This window comes from Dipteris shenzhenensis, chromosome 29 (assembly GCF_047967505.1).
Source record: "Dipteris shenzhenensis isolate YYH24624 ecotype China chromosome 29, Dip_SZ_1.0, whole genome shotgun sequence".
NCBI classification, from domain to species: Eukaryota; Viridiplantae; Streptophyta; class Polypodiopsida; order Gleicheniales; family Dipteridaceae; genus Dipteris; species Dipteris shenzhenensis.
The window spans coordinates 5067900-5073899 of NC_141624.1; positions in this window are offsets into that span (position 1 = coordinate 5067900).

Here is a 6000-nt window from a genome sequence, read left to right on the forward strand (position 1 = left end):
ACCATGAGTATGTAACCAAGCTAACAATCGTCCAATGCACAATATGAATTGAAGGGGGAATTATAAAGAGAGTAGTGGGGGAATTTGTAGGAATTTGAGGGTAAGGAGGGAAAGAAAGATCAATGGCATAAGCTAGAAATATATAGAAAATAGGGGAGGAAATAGAATTAACTAGATAGCTTAGAATTATAAAGGGGGTTGTTTTCTTTTTAATAAGGGGAAAATTTTAGAAATAGATATATAAGTTAGGCTTATAAAAGGGGTTGTTTAAACCAAGGGGGAAAAAATAACTGGGAATACTGGGAGAGACGGAATATGGAGAGGGGGGGCAGGGTTCTAGGAATGTATGTATTAAGGAAAATTAATTTTAGATAGGGGGTGGGGATAGCCAAAAACATAGAGTTTATAATATCAAATAAGTACATAGGTAAAGAACCTCTGTCCATAATCCCATTGCGGAGCAGCAGTCGAGGAGCGTACTGTCGTATCCATGCATGCGGTAGTACCACAAAAGGCAGCATGGCATGCAAACTTGGTGAAGCGGGGCACTAGGCTAGAGTAATTAGAATGGGGGACATGATCGGATAGGCGTAGAGGGGCGTGCTATCGTGGGGCTGTCAACAAGAGAGAAGACCCAAATGCAAAGCACCAAGCTTTTTTGCAGAGGGCCAGCATGCGACGTGGAAGGGACTTTGAGCATGTGAGGGAGAGGTTTAAATAGGGGTTGATAGGGGTAGTCGGGAGGATCAAGTGGGAGACTAAGGAGAGGGGGTTGGGGAGCTCGAGGATAGCATACACCTTGAGGCATGCACAGTGAAAAAAAGGGCAGCAGCGCAGTCGGGGGTAGGTAGGTTACAAATGTTAGGCCATAGGATAATTTAGGCAGATAGGGAAATTTTATTTTAAGAGAAAAAGTGGAAACTTTTAAGAGCAAATAAATATTTAGGAGATAAAGGGATCGTAATTTTTTTAAAACAAAATTAAATATTAAATAGAAAAATACTAAGAGAAGGGAGGGTTAGTCGGGGAGGGGAGTCGGGACGATGGGGACCAATTTGGGAAGGTGGCCATGTTAATGCCATGTGGTGTAAGGGGGAAGAAAGGGCCGTGGGGGTTAGTTTAGATTTAATAAAGAGGTACTTTAGGAAATAAGTTTAAAAATTAGGAAACAGATAGAAATAATTATGAAATAATTAGAGAGAAAAAGGAAAAACCTAAGGAAATTTGGTAACATTTCGGAGAAAGGGAGAATACTAATAAAAAGTAGAGGAATTTAGAAAGGAAATTAAAAAAATTGTAATGAAATTAGCATAAGAAAAAATTAAAGGAAAAAAGAAAGAAAAATACTTATAAAAAAGTTAAGAATTTAACAAAATTTTTAAGAATTAGGGACAATGTGTGTGTGTGTGTGTGCACGTGCACACGGAGAGAGAAATGTAGGAAGTGTGTGTGTGTGTGTACATGCATGCATGTGTTTGTGTACATGTGTACATGCATGCATGTGTGTGTGTGTGTGTGTGTGTGTGTGTGAGAGAGAGAGAGATGGAGGGAGAAGAGAGAGTGAGAGAGGAGAGAGGGAGGGAGAGAGATAGATGGGAGAGAGCGATGAGAGAGAGAGAGAGAGAGAGAGAGAGAGCATTGAGGGATAGACACTGAGAGAGGAGTCGCAGAAGGAGGGGTGGTGAGCGGAGGCAAGGCCATGAGAATAGAGGAGGTGAGGAGAGGAGCCACAAGGAGTGGGGAGGTGATGGTCAACCACGAGGTGATGTGAGATTAGGGAGCAATGATGAGGAGCGGGGATGTGAGGAGGCTAACAATTCATTAGTTGCAAGGAGGGGAGGGAAAGGTGGAGCAAAGGTGAGGGGGGTTGAGAGAGTAGTTACTACAAGGAGGGGGTGACGGTTATAAAGGGAGAGAGACTAGAGGGTCCATGAAGCTATGAGGGGAATCGAGAGAGGTAGAGAGGAGGGGGTGGCTAGATAGCTAGGGAGAGAGGAGAGAAGACAGAGAATCCCAAGTTGCAATGTGCTTTAGCCAATTTTGGATTCTCCTTACCAAGATCTTGTGAAATGTGCAATCAATATCATACAAGCTTAAGGACCACATGGCTATGTCCCCACTCTAACTAGACAAGGCCCCTTAGCCATCGTCGATCTTTGTCACCTTGAGCCTAGGATTGCCCTAGAGTTATTATTTTTTCTCGTCTGAATGAAGGGTTAGGGGAGAGAATAGACCTACCAATGATGCATCATGCCATTGATCCTAACGATGATATATAGGGCGGAGAAGAGGAGAGGAATTGAGGGAGGGTTCAGAGGATCAGGGTCAATCCATGGAGACCAGACAGGAATGAGATTGCCCCAAAGTTGTTACCATTGTTGCTCCTCCTACTACAACCATTGGCTACTTCATTACATGCTACTATTACAGGTGCCTCTTCTAGCTACGGCTATGGGGGATGACAATTCAGTGGAAGTCATGCAGATTGCAGTGGCAATTGCAAGCTATAGGGAGAGGAGATATAGGGATGCCAATTGTGGAATGTGATATGGAGAGTTGATGATAAAGATTTACAAATGTGGGAATTCGGACATGGAGATGGGAACTGCAAAGGTAGAAAGGAAGAAGGAGGAGGGAGGAGGGAGCTAAAGAAATGGAAATGGAAATGCTTATGCTTGAAAGGCAAGAAAGAAGAAGAAGAGAAGGCAAGTGTCCCTACACACGTGCATGAGCACATGTGTGTGTATGTATATCTATGCACGTGTGGAAGTTTTTTAATCTACGTATGCATACACATGTGAGGGTGAGGGTGTGTTGACACATGTATGTTGCTTCTCTACGCATGTGTGAGTGTGCCTCTATGTGTGGTGTTATTATGCATGTATATCTCTACGTGTGTATGTTTTGGTTCATATGGGTGAGCAAACACACAAGATATCCACAAGATACACACACATCATTGACCCTAATTTTGAATTCTCCTTACCAAGGTCCTGTGAAATGTGCCATCAATATCATACAAGCTTATGGACCACATGGCTATGTCTCCACTCTAACTAGACAAGGCCCCTTAACTATCATCGGTCTTTGTCACCCTTGAGCCTGAGATTGCCCTAGAGATATTATTATTTTTCCTTTGAATGAAGGGTTAGGGGAGAGAATGAACCTACCAATGATGCATCATGCCATTGATCCTAACGATGATATATTGGGGGGAGAAGAGGAGAGGAATTGAGGGAGGGTTTAGAGGATCAGGGTCAATCCATGGAGAATTGAGGGAGGGTTTAGAGGATCAAGGACAATCCATGGAGATCATAGAGGAAGGAGATGAGGATTGAGATTTCCCCAAAGTTGTTACCATTGTTGCTCCTCTTACTACAACCATTGGCTACTTCATTATGCTACTATTGCCGGTGCCTCTTCTAGCTACTGCTATGGGGGATGGAGCTATGACAATTTAGTGGAAGTTGTGCAGAATTGCGGTGGCAATTGTAAGCTATAGAGAGAGGAGCTATAGGGATGCCAATTGTGGGATGCGATATGGAGAGTTGACGATGGAGATTTACAAATGTGGTTATGGAGATGGGAACTGCAAAGGTCAAAAGGAAGGATGAGTGAGCAGGGAGGAGGGAGCTATGGAAATGGAAATGGAACTACTTATGCTTGAAAGGCAAGAAAGAAGAAGAAGAGAAGCCAAGTGTCCCTACACACATGCATGTGCACATGTGTATGTATGTATATCTATGCACATGTGGAGGTTTTTTAATCTACGTATGCATACACTTGTGAGGGTGTTTCGACACATGTATGTTGATTCTCTAGGCATGTGTGAGTGTGCCTCTATGTGTGGTGTTATTATACATGTATGTCTCTACGTGTGTATGTTTCTATCTATATGGGTGAGCAAACACACAGGATACACACACATGATTGACCCCAATTTTGGATTCTCCTTACCAAGGTCCTGTGAAATGTGCCATCAATATCATACAATCTTATGGACCACATGGTTATGTCCCCACTCTAACCAGACAAGGCCCCTTAACCATTGTCGGTCTTTGTCACCCTTGAGCCTGAGATTGCCCTAGAGTTATTATTTTTCTCCTTTGAATGAAGGGTTAGGGGGGAGAACAGAGCTACCAATGATGCATCGTGCCATTGATCCTAACAATGATATATTGGGGGGAGAAGAGGAGTGGAATTGAGGGAGGGTTCAGAGGATCAGGGTCAAGCCATGGAGATCATACAGGAAGGAGATGAGAATTGAGATTTCCCTAAAGTTGTTGCTCCTACTACAACCGTTGGCTACATCATTGACCCCATGGACACATAGATAGAGATGTGCACACTAAAACATGCCCAAAGGACCAACACACATATGTGTAGACACACTATGACCTATGCGCATACATAGGCACACATACACATATGCATGTATAGACACATTTACATGAGCATACATACACTTGAGCACGTGAACACATTTTGTGATATACAAGTGTGTGTGTGTGTGTATCATATATATGCATATGCATATATATATATATATATAGATATACATATATATACATACATACATGCATACATAGAGAGAGAGAGAGAGAGAGATTATCAGTATAAAAAACATTTTATTTGAATAAATGCACTATTAGGGTTTGATTTGAAAACTTACTAAAAAGCATCCGAATGTTGAGATTTGTAAACGTTCACATGGAGAAAGAGAAAGAGAGAGAGAGAGAGAGAGAGAGAGAGAGAGAGAGATGGTACCAAAATCACTTTTTCCCAACTGAAAATAATTTAAAGATCCAGTTTGAAATTTCATATATTAAGATTTGTAAATAAAAGCTATACTTTTATTCATTGAAATTAAAGGCACCCTAGGATCCAAACCTTGAGACCCACTGGAGTATGTCTCTAACCCCATCATAAACAGATATTTATTTATATTTTAATATTTAGTGGGGGGTGTGTGTGTGTGTGTGTTCAAAAGTTTGGTTTAATGAATGACAATTGAAAATTCTTGAATGTGTGTGTGTGTGTGTGTGCACGCGCGTGCATGTTGGTATGTTTGTATAAGTTCTTCACAAATTGTCTTAAAGTTCCTCAAAGTTTGAGATTTATAAATGAAACCTTAAATTTTATTAAATGCAATCTATGATCGCATCCTTGAGATCTAGCAGAGTGGGTCTATAGCCCGTCATAGATGGGTCAGGTTACTCGTTCCAATAATGCATTCGCTAAACACTGCTTTGCATTCCGCTTCTTGATGTAGCTTCTCAGTGTCCACACTGAGTCTCCATTGAGTGGTCATTCGAAGCAACAAGAAAGAAGAGACCTGCAGCTTCGATGAGAATAAGAGAATATTTTGAACAACAGATGTCTACAAGAAGATAGTAGTTGCGAAGCTTATTTGCTCAAGTTGAAGAAGTTGCATATAAGCATAGACTCTCTGGGAGGTTTGGATCACAACTATTTGAACATGAAGATTGGACCAAGAGTCCACAGCTATTGGAAGACAACTAGCTTTGTTAAGAACAAAGTTAGTCGAAAGATTGGTGGAGATAGTAAGCTGGAGATGAGAAGAATGCAAGAGGAGCAAACATTTAACAGATCATGAAGTGAATAGCAAAAGATACAAGAAAGCTGACAAAAGCAACGGAGGCGAGAAACATGAGAAACAAGGAGGTGAGGAAGCGCTGCTAAGGCAGGCAAGGGTGGAGAGTCGGTTGTTGGTGCTCTTGCTACTAGATCCGGCTGTGGAAATGAAAAAGAAAAGGTGTTATAGTTGAAGCTGAAGAGATTTGGTAGGAAGCTATGCGTACTTGGGGGGACATACTTGCCGTTCATCTTACTATTTCTTAAGGAGAGAAATACCATACCTACCATGTGGAGAAGATTTGGCGGTTAGGAAAGTGGCTCGGGAAGAAAGTTTAGAGGTTCGGAGAGAGGTTCGGTGCAAGAGTGCCACGTGTCACCGAGCGGAGGAAGAGGAGTGGTCTC